The sequence below is a fragment of the Neomonachus schauinslandi genome, chromosome 14 (assembly GCF_002201575.2).
Source record: "Neomonachus schauinslandi chromosome 14, ASM220157v2, whole genome shotgun sequence".
Classification (NCBI taxonomy): Eukaryota; Metazoa; Chordata; class Mammalia; order Carnivora; family Phocidae; genus Neomonachus; species Neomonachus schauinslandi.
The window spans coordinates 12,832,915-12,850,887 of record NC_058416.1 but is presented as its reverse complement, the minus strand read 5'-3'; the positions used below and the strand labels follow the sequence as shown (position 1 = coordinate 12,850,887).

The 17,973-nt window shown below is 42.0% G+C and overlaps 1 protein-coding gene across 1 annotated transcript in view; it reads left to right on the top strand.

The window, feature by feature from the left end:
- Nucleotides 1–13,403: 13,403 nt before the first annotated feature.
- SERPINB7 (serpin family B member 7) overlaps nucleotides 13,404–17,973 on the top strand; it is a 57,817-nt gene continuing 53,247 nt past the window's right edge. The window contains exon 1 of the mRNA XM_021686153.2: nucleotides 13,404–13,481. The gene's annotated coding sequence lies outside the window, so the exon portion shown is untranslated. The remainder of the gene's footprint in view (nucleotides 13,482–17,973) is intronic.

Genomic DNA, 17,973 nt, shown 5'->3' with positions numbered 1-17,973 from the left:
CCGGGCTAACCAATCCCCCCTCCCCCCTCCCCTCAAAAACCCTGTTTGTTTCTCGGGTCCATAGTCTCTCATGGTTCATCTCTCCCTCCGATTCCCCCCCGCCTTCATTTTTCCCCTTCCTTCTCCTAATGTCCTCCATGGTATTCCTTATGTTCCACAAGTAAGTGAAACCATATGATAATTGACTTTCTCTGCTTGACTTATTTCACTTAGCATAATCTCCTCCAGTCCCATCCATGTTGATGTAAAAGTTGGGTATTCATCTTTTCTGATGGCTGAGTAATATTCCATTGTATATATGGACCACATCTTCTTTATCCATTCATCTGTTGAAGGGCATCTCGGCTCTTTCCACAGTTTGGCTATTGCGGACATTGCTGCTATGAACATTGGGGTGCGTATGGCCCTTCTTTTCACTACATCTGTGTCTCTGGGGTAAATACCCAGTAGTGCAATTGCTGGGTCATAGGGTAGCTCTATTTTTAAATTTTTGAGGCACCTCCACACTGTTTTCCAAAGTGGCTGTACCCACTTGCATTCCCACCAACAGTGTAAGAGGGTTCCCCTTTCTCCACAACCTCTCCAACATTTGTTGTTTCTTTCCCTGTCCATTTTTGCCATTCTAACTGGTGTAAGGTGGTATCTCAGTATGGTTTTGATTTGGATTTCCCTGATGGCTAATGATGATGAACTTTTTTTCATGTGTCTGTTAGCCATTTGTATGTCTTCTTCAGAGAAGTGTCTGTTCATGTCTTCTGCCCATTTTTTGACTTGATTATTTGTTTTTTGGGTGTTTAGTTTGAGAAGTTCTTTATAGATCTTGGATATCAGCCCTTTATCTGTAGTGTCATTTGCAAATATCTTCTCCCATTCTGTGGGTTGCCTCTTTGTTTTGCTGACTGTTTCCTTTGCTGTGCAGAAGCTTTTTATCTTGATGAAGTCCCAAAAGTTCATTTTTGCTTTTGTTTCACTAGCCTTTGGAGATGTATCTTGAAAGAAGTTGCTGTGGCCGATGTCGAAGAGGTTACTGCCTATGTTCTCCTCTAGGATTTTGATGGATTCCTGTCTCACATTGAGGTCTTTCATCCACTTTGAGTTTATCTTTGTGAATGGTGTTAGAGAATGGTCGAGTTTCATTCTTCTGCATGTGGCTGTCCAATTTTCCCAGCACCATTTACTGAAGAGACTGTCTTTTTTCCATTGCATCTTTTTTCCTGCTTTGTCAAAGATTATTTGACCATAGAGTTGAGGTCCATATCTGGGTGCTGTATTCTGTTCCATTGGTCTGCATGTCTGTTTTTGTACCAGTACCATGCTGTCTTGGTGATCACTGATTTGTAATATAGCTTGAAATCGGGCAACGTGATGCCTCCAGCTTTGTTTTTCTTTTTCAACATCTCCTTGGCGATTCGGGGTCTTTTCTGATTCCATGCAAATTTTAGGATTGTTTGTTCCAGCACTTTGAAAGATGTCATTAGAATTTTGATCGGGATGGCATTGAAGGTATAGATTGCTCTGGGTAGCATAGACATTTTAACAATGTTTATTCTTCTGATCCATGAGCATGGAATATTTTTCCATCTTTTTGTGTCTTCTTCAATTTCTTTCATGAGTGTTCTGTAGTTCCTAGAGTATAGATCCTTTACCTCTTTGGTTAGGTTTATTCCGAGGTATCTTATGGTTTTTGGTGCTATTGTAAATGGAATCATTTCTTTAATTTCTCTTTCTACAGTTGCGTTGTTAGTGTATAAGAAAGCAACTGATTTTTGTGCATTGATTTTGTATCCTGCCACGTTACTGAATTGCTGTATGAGTTCTAGTAATTCGGGGGTGGAGTCTTTTGGGTTTTCCACATAAAGTATCATGTTGTCTGCGAAAAGAGAGAGTTTGACTTCTTCTTTGCCAATTTGAATACCTTTTATTTCTTTTTGTTGTCTGATTGCTGTTGCTAGGACTTCTAGTACTATGTTGAACAACAGTGGTGAGAGTGGGCACCCTTGACGTGTTCCTGATCTTAAGGGAAAGGCTCTCAGCTTTTCCCCATTGAGGATGATATTCGCTGTGGGTTTTTCATAGATGGATTTTATGAGCTTGAGGAATGTTCCCTCTATCCCTATACTCTGGAGAGTTTTAATCAGGAAAGGATGTTGTATTTTGTCAAATGCTTTTTCTGCATCAATTGAGAGGACCATATGGTTCTTCTCCCTCCTCTTATTAATGTGTTCTATCACATTGATTGATTTGCGAATGTTGAACCACCCTTGCATCCCGGGGATAAATCCCACTTGGTCGTGGTGGATGATCCTTTTAATGTATTGTTGGATCCTATTAGCTAGGATTTTGTTGAGGATTTTGGAATCCATATTCATCAGGGGTATCGGTCTGAAATTCTCCTTTCTGATGGGGTCTTTGCCTGGTTTGGGGATTAAGGTAATGCTGGCCTCATAGAATGAGTTTGGAAGTTTTCCTTCTGTTTCTATTTTTTGAAACAGCTTCAGTAGAATAGGTATTCTTTCTTCTTTGAATGTTTGGTAGAATTCCCCAGGGAATCCATCAGGCCCTGGACTCTTGTTTTTTGGGAGGTTTTGATCACTGCTTCAATCTCGTTTCTGGTTATTGGCCTATTCAGGTTGTCAGTTTCTTCCTGTTTCAGTCTTGGCAGCTTATAGGTTTCCAGGAAGGCCTCCATTTCATCCAGATTGCTCAGTTTATTGGCATATAGTTGTTGATAATAATTTCTAATAATTGTTTCTATTTCCTTGGTGTTAGTCATGATCTCTCCCCTTTCATTCATAATTTTATTAATTTGGGTCCTTTCTCTCTTCTTTTGGATAAGTCTGGCCAGTGGTTTATCAATCTTATTAATTCTTTCAAAGAACCAACTTCTAGTTTCGTTGATCTGATCTACTGTGTTTCTGGTTTCTAATTCATTGATTTCTGCTCTAATTTTAATTATCTCTCTTCTAATGCGTGGCTTAGGCGTCATTTGTTGCTTTTTCTCTAGTTCTTTAAGGTGTAGAGTTAGTTGGTAAATTCGGGATTTTTCTATTTTTTTGAGTGAGGCTTGGATGGCTATGTATTTCCCCCTTAGGACCGCCTTTGCAGTATCCCATAGGTTTTGGACCGATGTGTTTTCGTTCTCATTGATTTCCATGAATTGTTTAAGTTCTTCTTTGATTTCTTGGTTGACCCAAACATTCTTGAGCAGAGTGGTCTTTAGCTTCCAAGTGTTTGAATTTCTGCCAAATTTTTTCTTGTGATTGAGTTCCACTTTTAGAGCATTGTGGTCTGAGAATATGCAGGGAATAATCTCAGTCTTTTGGTATCGGTTGAGACCTGATTTGTGACCCAGTATGTGATCTATTCTGGAGAAAGTTCCATGTGCGCTCGAGAAGAATGAGTATTCTGTTGTTTTAGGATGGAATGTTCTGTAAATATCTATGAGGTCCATCTGGTCCAATGTATCATTCAAAGCTCTTGTTTCCTTGTTGATTTTCTGCTTAGATGATCTGTCCATTGCTGAGAGTGGAGTATTGAGGTCTCCTACAATTAATGTATTGTTATCAATATGACTCTTTATTTTGGTTAACAGTTGGCTTTTGTATATGGCTGCTCCCATGTTGGGGGCATAGATATTTACAATTGTTAGATCTTCTTGTTGGATAGACCCTTTAAGAATGATATAGTGTCCTTCTGTGTCTCTTATTACAGACTTTAATTTAAAATCTAATTTGTCTGATCTAAGAATTGCTACCCCAGCTTTCTTTTGAGGTCCGCTGGCATGGAAGATAGATCTCCATCCCTTCACTTTCAGTCTGGATGTATCTTTAGGTTCAGAATGAGTCTCTTGTAGACAGCATATGGATGGGTCCTGTCTTTTTATCCAATCTGCAACCCTGTGCCATTTTATGGGAGCATTTAGGCCATTCACGTTGAGAGTGATTATTGAAAGATATGAATTAATTGTCATCATGTTGCCTGTGAGGACGTTGTTTTTATAGATTGTCCCTGTAAATTTCTGTTGTAGATCACTCTTGGGGTCTTTCTCCTTTTATAGAACCCCCCTTAATATTTCTTGCAGGGCCGGCTTAGTGGTCACATATTCTTTCAACTTCTGCCGGTCGTGGAAGCTCTGCATCTCTCCATCCATTCTAAATGAAAGCCTTGCCGGATAAGGTATTCTTGGCTGCATGTTCTTTTCGTTTAGTACCCTGAATATGTCTTGCCAGGCCTTTCTGGCTTGCCAGGTCTCTGTGGGTAGGTCTGACATTATTCTGATGTTCCTCCCTCTGTACGTAAGGACTCTCTTCCCCCTAACTGCCCTTAAGATGGTTTCCTTGGTTCTAAGATTTGCAAGTTTTACTATTACATGCCGGGTGTTGGCCTGTTTTCCTTGATCTTAGGAGGGGTCCTCTCTGCCTCTAGGACTCGAATGTTTGTTTCATTCCCCAGATTAGGGAAGTTCTCAGCTACAGTTTGCTCAAATACATCTTCTTGCCCTCTCTCTCTCTCCACTCCCTCCAGGATTCCAATTATTCTGACATTGGAACACCTCATGGTGTCACTTATTTCTCTGATTCTGTTTTCATGGATTCTGAGTTGTTTTTCCCTGGCCGCCTCTTTTCCCTTTTTATCTGTTATACTGTCTTCCAGATCGCTTATTCTCTCTTCTGTCTCAGTTACCCTAGCTGTTAGATTATCTAGATTGGATTGGATCTCATTGATAGCATTTTTAAGTTCTGCCAATTCCCCTTTTATTTCTGCCCTTAGAGACTCTATGTTGCCATTAATTGATATCTCCATTCTAGCCATTGTCTTCACAATTGCTAGCCTGAATTCCATCTCTGACATCTTGGTTATATCTGCATCCATTTGTAAATCTGCAGCATAAGTCATAATCTCTGAGTCTTTTCTGTTTTGGGGGCTCCTCCTCCTAGTCATTCTGTTGATGGGTGGTTGAGGGAACGTATAGCGTCGAAATTATTGACCAGAACCCAAGCAAGATGCACCTGTTTTCTTGGGACCTTAGGGTTGCTGGCCTCTTGTTTTCCCAGCCTGTCTTCTGCGGGAGGGGCCTGCCGTGCTGTTACTCAGGCAACCCTGTTTGGGCAGAGTTGCCCTGCGCCCCTGTGGCGGGGGATGGGCTCAGTGGGAATCAGTCTTTGGGGCTTTTGTTCTCTGGCGCCTTTCCCTGGCGGCTTTCCGTGTCTCTTCCGCGAGTCAGAGCAGAAGAGACCATTTCCAACCCTCTGCCTCAGAGCAGAGAGACCTCAGTCTGTTCTTCAGTGAGCTCTCCAGGCCACATTGTCTCCATTTCTGTCTGTGCTGCTATAAACTGCAGCATCCTGGGTTGTGTGCCCCTCCGCAGCACCCCTAGTCCTGCCTCCAGGTCGGGGCACGTCTCTGCCCTTTGTGCTTCTAAAACTGCCAGCCGCTCCCAGTTCCCGTGCGTGCGACTCAGCCGCTCGGGGTTTACACCCCCGGGGGTTGCAGTTCATCGGCGGGACCCCGGCGCACTGGGTTTCCGTCTTGGAGGCTGCAGTTCGCGTGCGCGCGACCGTCGCTCCGGTTTCTGTGGGGTGGGGGGGGGGGGGCGGCGACCCCGCCAGTCTGGTCCTCCACCCCGGGGCCTGCCCTAAAGTTCTTTCCCGATGCTACCGGTCTGCGAGTCTGTGCCCCGTCCGCAGCGCAGGAGGCTGTCACTCACCAGCGGTGTAGGATCCCCACGTCCAGGCTCCCTCCCGCCGCCTTTTATCCTCTGATATCTGCCCGCAGAATCACGGTCTCCGCTTCCTACCTCAAAACCAACTGCCTGCGATATTCTGTTTGCAGAGATCCAGATCTTCTTACATCTCAGGCTGGTTTCGTGGGTGCTCAGAGTGGTCTGGTAGATATCCAGCTCAATTCCGGGGACCAGTTGAAATAGGGTCCCCTGCTCCTCCACCATCTTTCCCCCCTCCTTATATGTCTTATTCTGGGAGAAGCTTCTCCTTTTATTTCTTTCCATTGGTGGCACTTGTTTCTTCTTTGTGTCAGTAGAGAAAGCAGAGCTCAGTGGGGGCACCCAGCCTACCCTCAACCAGACCCAAAAAGGCACATATACCTCCAGCCAACACCAGATTTGCTGCCCAAGAGTGGGTCACTTTAAAAGATTTTTGTTATTTCATTATTCATTGATACGTGGTTTATTTCTTGAAGAAATATTTCTTGAGCATCTACTAAATTCTAGGCCCCATGTTAAACCGTATGTATATATAACGAATACCAAAAGAGTCGCAATACTTGTCTTCATGAACAGAGACGACAGACTTCAGAACAATAATGACACCTGGGTGCTGGGCACTGTGAGAAGGCTGTTACAGGCAAGGACAAGTGATGAGGATGGAGTTATGGGTGGGGGTCTCCAACTGGGGAGCCCTGTAGCCATTTCAGGGAATGAGGACTTTCTTCTGAGGAAAATGACTGGATCAGATTAGCATTCTGGAAACATCACTTGGGCTTCCAAATGGCCATCTTTATAGTGGGAAAGATGCATTACAAGCTACATAAAATACATCACAAAGGAGCATTTTCCATGTTAATAATCATTTTGGCAGAACTAGAAGAGTTTAGAGGTGTAGACACAATGACTGCTCATGGTTTATTTTGGTTATATGTAGATAGCATCTTTGACAATTTAGGTGTGATAGTGAAGGTGCCATTGAGATGCTAAACTGGGTGATGGAATTGTCCAGTAATGTGGATGTGAGTCAGAGTCACCCACACACAAAAGCTCTGAGATGTCCATGCCAAGAATTCCCTGGTCTAGTCCCCAAGCATCTTTGACTATCAACGTGGAAAAGACTGTGTGTTAAGAGGTAATAAGGTTGTTGGCTGACATTTACCAGACTGGGATTTGGCAGGGTTTCCAGGTTCTACATGTGATCTATGGAATTTTTTTTTTTTTAAATACTCCTTTCTGTTAATGAAATCTTTGTAAGGTCTTGTAGACCGTACACTGGACTAACAGACTCTTTCTGCACTTGATCTCACTGGTTGTTGTGGGTCCTTCAGAATCCCTCCCCTTGCTTCCATAGTGCCCCAAATCCTCACTGAGATTCCCCGCTATTCCCTTCCTTGTGGTTGGATCAGTGTGGAATCTGCTCCCCTCTTTGGTGCCCCAGAAGCCACCTGTGATGTCACCAACAGGTCCGCGAAAGTGCTACCCTCTGTTGGTGTTGTGTCCAGAACTGCATTGGATCAAGTGTCCTTGAGTTCCTGGATCTGCTACTTCTGCCCCAGTGGGCTCAAGAATTTGGTGTGAGGAGACAATGCAGTGCTTGCAGTGGAAGCTGGGGTCGGAAAACTCTTGCTACCTGTCTGCTGTATCCCGTCATCATTCCCAAGCAGGGCTGTGTTGCTCTCCCAGTCTTGTTCAAGGATGATGCAGAGGCTATTTGAACTGTCCCATGAAGCTTTTCTGCCCTGGGGCTCAGACTCAGGTATGAGGGAACATGACCTGAGCATACAGGTGCGCTGCTTGTACAATTGCCCTTTATCTCAGAACCTGAGCCACCGTCCTTGGGTCATGGACACCCCAACTCTCCTCCTGAACATGAATTCTTTCCAGGATGCTCCCTGGTTCCTCATGCAGATAGGCTCCAGTGGGCTCCCTCATCACTCACTTCTTCGTACATGTCCATGCCACCCAAATTCCTGTGTGGGCCACAGGTCCATCTGGGACCCTGGCCACGTTCCTAGTCTTCACTTCCAGATGTCATCCTCCAAACTTCTAACTTGCAACCTCATTACACACTCGCAATCCCTCTTCTCTATTTTGCTTTTCTCCTTAGCACTTACCACTCTCATATATTTTATTTATTTTGTTTATTGACAGTCTCTCTCCTCTAGTATGTGAACGTCATAAGGGCCGTTTTTTTTTTTTTTAATCTTTTTTGGTTGTCTCAGTGCCAATAAGGCCTAGAGCATAATAGTTGCTCAATAGATATCAGTTGAATCAGTTAAGGAATTAATTCCTTAAATACTTCAGTGTTCTGAGTGTCTACTATGTTCAGCATTCATTGGTCTGAGTGATATATGCTAGATGGGGACTAATGCCGTGAACTTGGCCCAGAGCTCATCTGACAATTCTAATAGGATTGTTCTATAGTTAAATGAAGGTGACCCCAGGCTACAATGTGGAAAAACGTTTTGTTTCTGCATTCACAATCTCTTCTGATAAAGAAGATGAAAGAGCCTATATACTCCCACATGAGATGGTTTAAGATACACCTTGTGTTGAGCTGGTTTCCCCAGAACATCTAAGCCACAGTTTAGGAGAGTCAGTGACCACTTAGGTCAGCTGACCCACTGCAATGATGCTCACAAGTGGAAGAGAAAGTCCAACCTGTCTAACTGAGTTCCGGGTGTTGATACATTGGGAGCTGAACAGTTTAGTGGTTGCCAGCTTGTTAGGATACCACTCAGATTAACTAAAATTGTTAAGGATGGTCAAGAGTCTTCTGGCATCTCCAAAACGAGGTGTCATCGTGTTATATAATGTAACCAGATTTTCCAATTACAGCTAAATTTTATTCAGCTTTTACACTAAGTTACAACCTCTTTGTTAACCAGTGTGTCTTGGGTTCTTCCTGATGGGTGAGACAATAACATGAGATGCATATAAAACATAATCTGTGCTTGTGGGAGACCATGATGACAACAATGGCAATGAGAACTAACATTTATTGAGGCATTACTATATGCCAGGCACCATTTTAAGTATTTTACCAGTTTGATCTCCACAAGTGTATGTGATGACACTCGGTCACTTGGCCTGAGACTTAGAGAATGTCAGTAACCTGCCTAAAGTCCCACTGTTGGTAGTATAGCCAAGATTTGAGCCCAAGCAGCTTGACTTCAGAGTCTGTGTTCTGTCCTCTGCACCATTGTTATAACGGTACTTGGTACTTTTGTGAAAGTTGGAGGGAGGGTTAGATTGGCAATTTAGAGGCCTGGGTTCTACCTCTGCTTCTGCCACAGCTCCTCTTAAACTGGGTAATCCCTAAACACTGAGCTGACTGACATTTGCTTAAGGGCTGTAGATGTGTTGCTGCAGCTCCCCATCCCATCACTAGATGGCAGACATGGTGGTGGGAGGGAGCGCAGGGTGTGGTAGATGTACAGTATTTGATTTGTAAATCTCTTCTTGTATCCTACTGGTAAAGTAGTTTATGGGCTATTTCAGTCAGGCAATATAAATATTTATTACATTTATACTCATTAAATTTCTGTCAGTTTGTATTTAATAGTTCCATTTGTCCTATTTGTTCAATGTATACAGTAGCTACAAAAGGAATATAAATCAGGTAGTAGGGAATTTGGCTGCCTTATTCATGACAATGACTACAAGAGTATCTGGCCTATAATCAGGACTCAACAATATTTGAGATTTTCTTTTCTTTTTTTCATGTTGTAAGGATTTCATTTTCCTTTTTGTTTTGAACAAATGTTAGCGTTATAGAAAAGTTGCAAACATATTACAAAGATTTGCCTTATATCCCTCACTCCATTTCCCGTAATGTTAACATTTTACATTACCTTAGTAGAGAGATCACGAATAAAAAATCGACACTGGTACAGGCTTATTGACTAAACTACAAACCTTATTTGAATTTTACCCATTTTTTCCACTAATGTCCTTTTTCTGTTCTGGGACCATACTCTTCAGGGTTTCACCTTGCATTTAGTTACTATTTTTTCTTAGTCTCCTCCAGTCTGTGAAAGTTCCTTGGTTTTTCTTGGTGTTTTGTGACCTTGACAGTTTTTATTGATCCATTAATTTACAGAATGTCCATTAGTTTGGATCTGTCCGATGTATTCTCCTAATTGGAGTGAGATGATGTATTTTGGGCAAGAAAACCAGAAGAATGATGCTGTGTCCTTGTCTGTGCACCACATCTGGGTGTTCATGATATTGATATGTCTTACTGCTGGTGACGTTTACCTCGATCACTTGGATAATGTGATGATTGCTAGGTTTCTCCATTGTAAAGTTACTTTTTTATACCATTGTAGTTAATAAATACCTTTGAGGAGAGTTTTTGAAGACAATGCAAATCTTGTATCTCCTCAAACTTTGCCCACAAAGTTTAGTGTTTTTTCTGCTCTCCATTACTCACTCTGTTATCCATTTGGCCAAATCGTTATACTCTTGGCCTTATTTTTCATTCTTATATGACTCCGTAGTACTTACAATGGAGTGTGGATAAGAGACAGTGGAATATGCATATACTGTACATCTACTACTTATTGACTGGTTCAGATAAAGTTTTTTTTTACTGGTGTATAATTAAATTATTAAATTCCCCAACTGGACCTCTCTAGACCCCACTATGGATATTTTTAAAGTGAGAAACTATGCTCTGAAAAAAATACTGGAAGCAAATTTCAACAGTAATTAATGGAATAGGATCTACCCTCTTAAATCCATTGAAAATGTAAAGAGACAATTGTATTTATAAAAATTTATCCAGTGGTAGAAACATTAGAAATTATAGGTAATCATAAAGAAAAAAAACTCATTAATTCTTCCCTTAACTCTAACCTTTGTTAAGATTATGCCAATATCCTTCAGATTTTCATATATATATATATATTTAAATTTCTGTTTTAAAAAGGATCATATTGCATATGTCATGTTAAACTTAATTTGTGTACTTACTATGTTAAGTAATTCTTTTTTTTTTTTTTTTAAGGATTTTATTTATTTGACAGGGAGAGACACAGTGAGAGAGGGAACACAAGCAGGGGAAGTGGGGGAGGGAGAAGCAGGCTTCCCACCAAGCAGGGAGCCCGATGCGGGGCTCAATCCCAGGACCCTGGGATCATGACCTGAGCTGAAGGCAGATGCTTAACGACTGAGCCACCCAGGTGCCCCTATGTTAAATTATTCTTAAGAACAGCACAGTATTCATTTACAGGATATAGCAGGATTTATATAAATAATTCCTTCTTATTGTATATTTTCAGTTGGCTTACTTTTTAAATTTTAAATGTATCAGATTATAATTGGAGATGATATTTGAGGGTTACTTGTCCCCTTGATGTCTTATATCCATCTTCTAGGCTTTCTTTGTATACTGCCTTCATGAGGAAAGAGTATGCTGTTGGGCAGTGCTAAGGTTCCTCAATGGATTTTCTAGATAATAGCCTTGAAAGTCAAGCTTTTGTTTGCATATACCTGAATTTGGGAGGTAAGATTCTTTAAATTTCCAGGATTTGGCACAAAAAATGCAGGGTGCAAACTACGAGAGAAGCTGTATTTGCAGTTAATTTGACACATGTGTACACATTTCTGTTGCGTACGTATATAGGGCTGGAACAGCTTATGCACAGACTTATAATCAGTTTTAGTAGTTTTTCCACTTTATACTACCACTAGCAATGTCTGAGAAGTTCCTGTTCGAATCTTTTGCACGTTTTTCTACTGGATTGTCTTTCCTTTTATTACTGATTTGTAGAACTACTTTATGTATTTGCATAACATTTGAATGGGAGGAGATGAGGAAAAGGGATGTACTTATACTCTAAGTCTAGCCTTGGCAATGTGTCTAATTTTCCTGTATCCCAAGGGGTGTGTGTGTGTGTGTGTGTGTGTGTGTGTGTGTGGTGAGGGGATGAGTGGGATGTTGTTTCTATAAAGGACTAGTGACCTTCAGATAGCTTATTATGTTATGCCATGCTGCCTACCATTCTTACCCTTTCTACCCTGGCAGTTAATCCATGGGCCAGGGCATCCAGTAAGATGGAGACTGAGTATCCCCAACCCAAATAAATGGAAATAGAGAATAGAAGTGGTTCTATAAATTAGTGATACTGGCTGGTTTTATTTCACATGAACAGGGAAGTCTCCTTATTTCAGCACACAGACACTACATCTCTATGCTCCACTGTCACGGGCCATGGCTGTATTTAACAAGGGCAAAGTGACAATAATTTTGTGACGTAGATGAGATTTTCATTTTACATACAGATCATGATGAAATGCAAAATGAAAAGTCTTTTTCCAAAAGATAATTTAGGAGATGTCCAGGTGTGTATGAAGGGTGTTTATAGTCATGGCCAACCAAAATACTACTTGGACCACAATTAATTAAGTACATATTTTTCAAGTGCTTACCAGATTTCTTACAGTATATTAAATCTTTGGGATTTTAAGGCAGTATGGCTTGCTTTCTGTGCTCAGGAATATGTCTTGTAGGAGTGACTTAGAAGTGACAATATAAAATTATGTATAAAAAGTGGAAATTTAGTAAAGTATATGATGAAAGCATATTATCAAGAAAGAAAGAAATCAATATGGGCTCGTGATAATATGGAAGATGGTGAAAATGGGGGATTTGAGGTGGACTTTGAGTAATAGGTAATATGTAAATAGAAGAATCTTATAGGATCAGCTCTCATACATCCTGGATTTTCCAGGGCTGTCTCAGTAGGTTATTACAATAATAACTACATTTATTAAATGCCTGCTATCTACTAAGTACTTCGTATATGCTACTTATAATCCTCTCAACCACAAATTTCCTAAAATTCTCCCCATTTTTCAAACAAGCAAAGCAAGACATACAGAGCTTGCCAAAGGTCAGGTGGGTACAAAGTGAGGAGCTGGAATTTCCAGTACACCACACCCTTCTCTATTCTGCCACCAGAAGCGCACTTCCCAGAAGACGTATCCTGATATTTGGTTCCGAATATATGGTCTCTGCTGTGTATTGCGTTGTTAGCATTTCTCCAGAGTTGCACGTTGCCATCTATTATTGGCAAAAACCGTTCACGTGTTGCAAGCTTATCCTGAGATCTGGGACTTGAGTTACTTCATCTTCAGGGACACCATTTGAACTCTACGTAACGACTGTCATGGGAATGGCTGAAGCCCAGGCATTCGGTCAGTCCTGGGCAGAGGACAGGATTGTCTAAGTTTTGCACCTGGTGCTTGGCCCCTCTTGGCTCTGTCTCACCCTCTCACCCTCCCTGTGTTCTATTCTGCTGGCTCTGATTCTTGGCTCTTAACTGATTACCTGCTCTAGGTCCAAATACACACAGTTTAGATGGGAATGTGAAAGGAGAGTCTTTAGAATGTTTTCTTTCTGTGGTTGGTTTAGTTTACTTGCTCATGATTAAATGTGGTCGGTTGAATGACAGACACCAAGGCACTGAGCAGGGGGCGCCCTGTGCCTTCCTGAGTTGGACAGGGAAGCCTATTTGGTGTGCCTCGGTGGTGTCCCTTCCATGATTTTCTTCGGAGAGCAGTCTGGGAGAGGGGAGGGGCTTCTTGCACTGCTGTCACCACTGCTGCTGTTGTTGCTAGGTCCTCCTTCAAGGGCTGAGCCAGTGGGGATTTTGGGGAACTTTCCCTGGACCTTGGCAGAGATGAGGAGGGAGGAGGCAGGAGGAACCTGAGCCCAGCAGTGCAGGTGGCAGAACTGCAGTGGGAGGAGGTAAGTGGCATTCTTATGCATGCTGGGTTATTATAGAGTATTTTCAGACACCCTAAAAAGGATGGGCAATGCCAGTAGCTGTCTATGTGAGCATTCATCTGCCTTCAGAGTAGCAGCTTTGCCTCCAGCATCTGGGCTTCTGGCAGTCAGACAGTGCCTTGCTTGGTAAAACCAGAATCTCCCGCGTTTCCCTGAGGCATCATAAACTCCCCTATTCACTCTCTATTCTCTACAGGGTTGTAGAGTGATTTTAAGATTAGAATGACGGTGGATGGCAGCCTCTATCACATTGGCCAACATATTAGATATAAGAAAATCAGCATTGTTCTTTACTGTATGTGAAAAACGCCTACCAACTGCTGAATAAATCCAAGCTTATAAGAGATAATTTATACACTGAACATACTTAATGCTTGCATCCAGGCTTCCTATCCCCTGGGCGTAAAAACAGTACTAAATAAATGTGTGAATGAATGAATGGATATTTACAAGCTAGTCTTTTCTACCTTTTTATTTGTTTGTTTAACAGCAAATGATCTAAAACCCTGATGACAAGTTGCATGTCAGCTCCCAGATCCAAAACAAAAGCTAGAAACAATAATACAGGATGATAAAAATCCCCCCTCCAAATCTTCTAGGTGTTAGACACTCCCTGTTGGTGATATTTTCATTATTATCAATGATATTTGGCAACTTTAGCAACAATGGGGAGAGGCTTGAGCTTGATGTTGTTTTTAGGAATGTTAGGTGCTTTGGCGTACTTGATAAACTTAATTCAGAACCAAAGTTCCCCTGCCCCCGAAAAAAAAAAATCCAAAGCTGGGTGCTGCTGAGCTTTAGAATATCTCTGTGGTTTATGGGGCGCCTGGGTGGCTCAGTCGTTAAGTGTCTGCCTTCAGCTCAGGTCATGATCCCAGGGTCCTGGGATCGAGCCCCACATCGGGGTCCCTGCTTGGCGGGAAGCCTGCTTCTCCCTCTCACACTCCCCCTGCTTATGTTCCTTCTCTCGCTGTCTCTCTCTCTGTCAAATAAATAAATTAAAAAAATCTTAAAAAAATTTTAGAATATCTCTGTGGTTTAAATGTTGTGTTCAACAGTAATGTATAACCTGGACATCTCTGTTCATATTTTTGCTCATAAAGATAAACTAGAGTGTGCGCTTCCCACGGGGCCCCCTATTAGGCATGACACAGAGGAGAGGAAGGAAAAGGACTGTTTATATTTGTTAGGCCCTAACCTTGCATTTAATCACAGTTGTAGCTGGAAGATTTTGATCCAGTCTGTGGTAGGGTTTCCAATACTAACGTATTAGTAGAGAAGTTTATATTGATAAATAAAATAACATTTATTCCTCAATAGGGATGAAGTAAAACTGTTCTGAAAGTTTTTCTTAAAAAAGAGGTATTAAGTCTCTCATTTGTCTGAAAAGTGCTTAGAGATCTACATGGGGTGGAATGAAACCTAAGTTTCATAACTAGGGAAGTGTGCTGTTTTATTCACGTTTCATGAGTGAAGACGGGGTCTGGGTTTGCTCCAAAGTAAACACTGATTTCCTCCTTTATTCTTTGAGAACTAATCAGATTATGTTTTCCTGTCTGACCTGGGTTGTGTTGCCATGGGTGATGCTGCCTGGAACACCGGCAAAGAGGTAAGAGCTCCACAGTGAAGTTTTGTAGGGACAAGCCCTATAGTCTTAGAATGTTCCCCAGAGGAGCAAAGACAAGGATACGACTGGTCATCAGGGCTGTCCGGAGAGAGGCTGGAGCCCCAAGGATGGTGATTCTCTGCGCCTGAGCCCTTCCCTCCAGCTCAGTCAACCTCACTGGCTTCTCTCCTTACTTCTGTCAGAAGGAGTTTGAGCAGCATTTCTCCTGGAAAGCCTCCTGCAGCCATTCCTTCTCCCCCAAAGCTCTTTCCAAGTATCTCCAGCCATCACAGGGCATGGACTACTGGGGGAGAGGCAGGAAAAATGCCTTAGGAATTTCCTCCCACCCACAGCGTTTAAACTGAAGTGTTGAATTGAGGTGGCACTTCAGGCCATAGTTAGAGGCTTCTTGTTTTTTTTTTCCCCTACTTCTGAAATGATAAAAAACACTTTTTTCTTTACTGCTTCTTTTCTTCTCATTTCTCCCCTCGCCTTTTTTTTTCAATTTTTCTTTCCCTGTGAGAAGGGTGGGAGGGGGCATGAATAGGGACAAAAATCAGGGATAAGATAAGAAGGATCCGAGTTTCTTTCTACTGGTCCCCTTGGTGTATAATTAGCCTGTTTTCATGGCAGACACTGGAGTTTGTGGGTTGACTGAACAAAATTCACTGGCAGTAGTATCATTTTAAAGGTGAGTTAGTGGGGCGTCTGGGTGGCTCAGTTGGTTAAGTGTCTGCCTTCAGCTCAGGTCATGATCCCAGGGTCCTGTGATCGAGCCTCGCATTGGGTTCTCTGCTCAGCGGAGAGCCTGCTTTTCCCTCTCCCTCTGCTGCTCCCCCTGCTTTTACGCGTGCTCTCTCTCTCTCTCAAATAAACAAAATCTTTAAAAAAATAAAGGTGAGTTAGTGAGGCAAGTGGTGCTTAATAGATGGGCACTTTGAAAAATTTTAAAAATATTCAACTATGGACAAGAATTGTATCACATCACTAATAAAAGGATGCCGTTCTCTATGTAAGGCTGTTGTCATGGTTGACCAGTATGCAGTATGGTTTTACCTATTACCAAAGGTGGAAACAAATAGGGACAGTATTCATTGAGATATATATTTACACATGAACCTTTGAAGTTTAAAAATAGGATACTGTTCTCTGTGCACAAGATGTTATGTAATGAGAGCATGCCTCAGGGGATACAAAGTTAAGAGGAGAGCTGTTTTCTCACACATGTTGCTGCCTGTTCAAGCTCAGATTGTGAACTTTACTGTGTGCCAGGTCTCATAAAATCAATATGCGGGGTCGGTGCATGAAATGTTTCAGCCAAGTGGTTGGGAGTGTATTTTCCTACACCTTGATGGTGACTGGCCATTTCTGTCAGTGGGGCACAGAGAACTGATTTATGCGTGGTTTGCTCCCAGCCACCCCTAGAGGACCCACAGAGCGATCCAGTGACAACACCACAGTCTAAGAGCCATCCCGACCTGTCTCTTGTTACAGGTTGTGAAAGCACACACTGTGTGCCCATACCCACTTGGGTATGGGCTTCCACAGCATCCCAGTTGAAATCAGGGTGGAGGATAAACGGAGGTTCCTGCCTCCATGGTCAGTATTTTTTGAGGAGCTGGTGAAGGAGATTCTGTGAGATTAGAAGGCATTAATTATCTCAGGCAGTTAGGCCTGGCACTGTGGTTTCCTTCAAGATTCCTGTCCTACATTTTAGATTTTGCCAGTCATTTCCAGAGTCTTGGGTGGACTCAGTGTGTATGTGTGTGTGTGTGTGTGGTGTGAGGAAATGGAAAAACTTACAAGGACTCTCATTTCTTTGTAGTTGGCATTACAGTGAATTAAAAGGCTTTCCTTTATCAAATTCTCTACCTTTCCCCACATTGGTCACCGTTGTCATGTTGAAAGTTTCTGTTCAATGTTAAGAGTTAGAAACATAGGAAGTTCATCTTTCTTGTCCAGAAAATTTAGTTAGCTACAAAACAAAAATTTAGATTCTGGATTTTCTGATTCTTATTGAGCCAAATGATTGTGTATAAGTTCTATCTATTATAACGTGTGTACCCTTGGAAAAGTAATTGAATAACTTGAAATTAATTTTCAGCTGAAAAATAGGAAAATAGGAATAATAATAAAATAGTGGTATCAATGCTTGTGAGGATCAAGAGATTTTATAGATTTAGTTGGTGTAAGAGTGTTAGTTATGAAGTTTAGTTATAAAGTTGCATAGGGGTCTGTCAGGAATCAAGTGTGGTTTGCTAGAGTCCTTAATCTCATCTTTGATTTCTGGAGGGCCATTTAATGCTTTAGGGTGGAGTTGGCAAACTTTAGCTCTCAGTCCAAAACAGGCTTGCCACCTGATTTTGTAAATAAAGTTTTATTGGAACACAGCCATGTCCATTTGTTTACCTACTTGCTCTGTCTGCTTTCATGCTACAGCTGAAAAATTGAGTTGTGACAGATGGCCATATGGCTCAGAAACCCAAAGTATTTACTCTCCGGTCCCTTACAGAAAAAGTTTGCCAACCTCTGCTCCCAGGAGTTCCTGATGAAACAGTCTAAACTTCTACAGTGCAATGCTTAGTCTTTCATGTAATCGTAAACACTAGGCACCACACTTAGCAAACTATCAGTAGAGCTCCCCTTCAAGTTCACAGTCTAGTTTGCCTTTCTGGTAAGTTTTAGATTCTGAGGGATCCTTTCCTGTTTGTTGTCCATCCCTCAACTACAAGTGGGTTTACCGGGGCAGGGTGGGGGGGGTGTTGTCCACATATTTTAGGAACCGCTTCTTCAAATCTGGTGCAAGTGTCACACTGCTACATTCTCAACACACCTTCCCCCACTCCC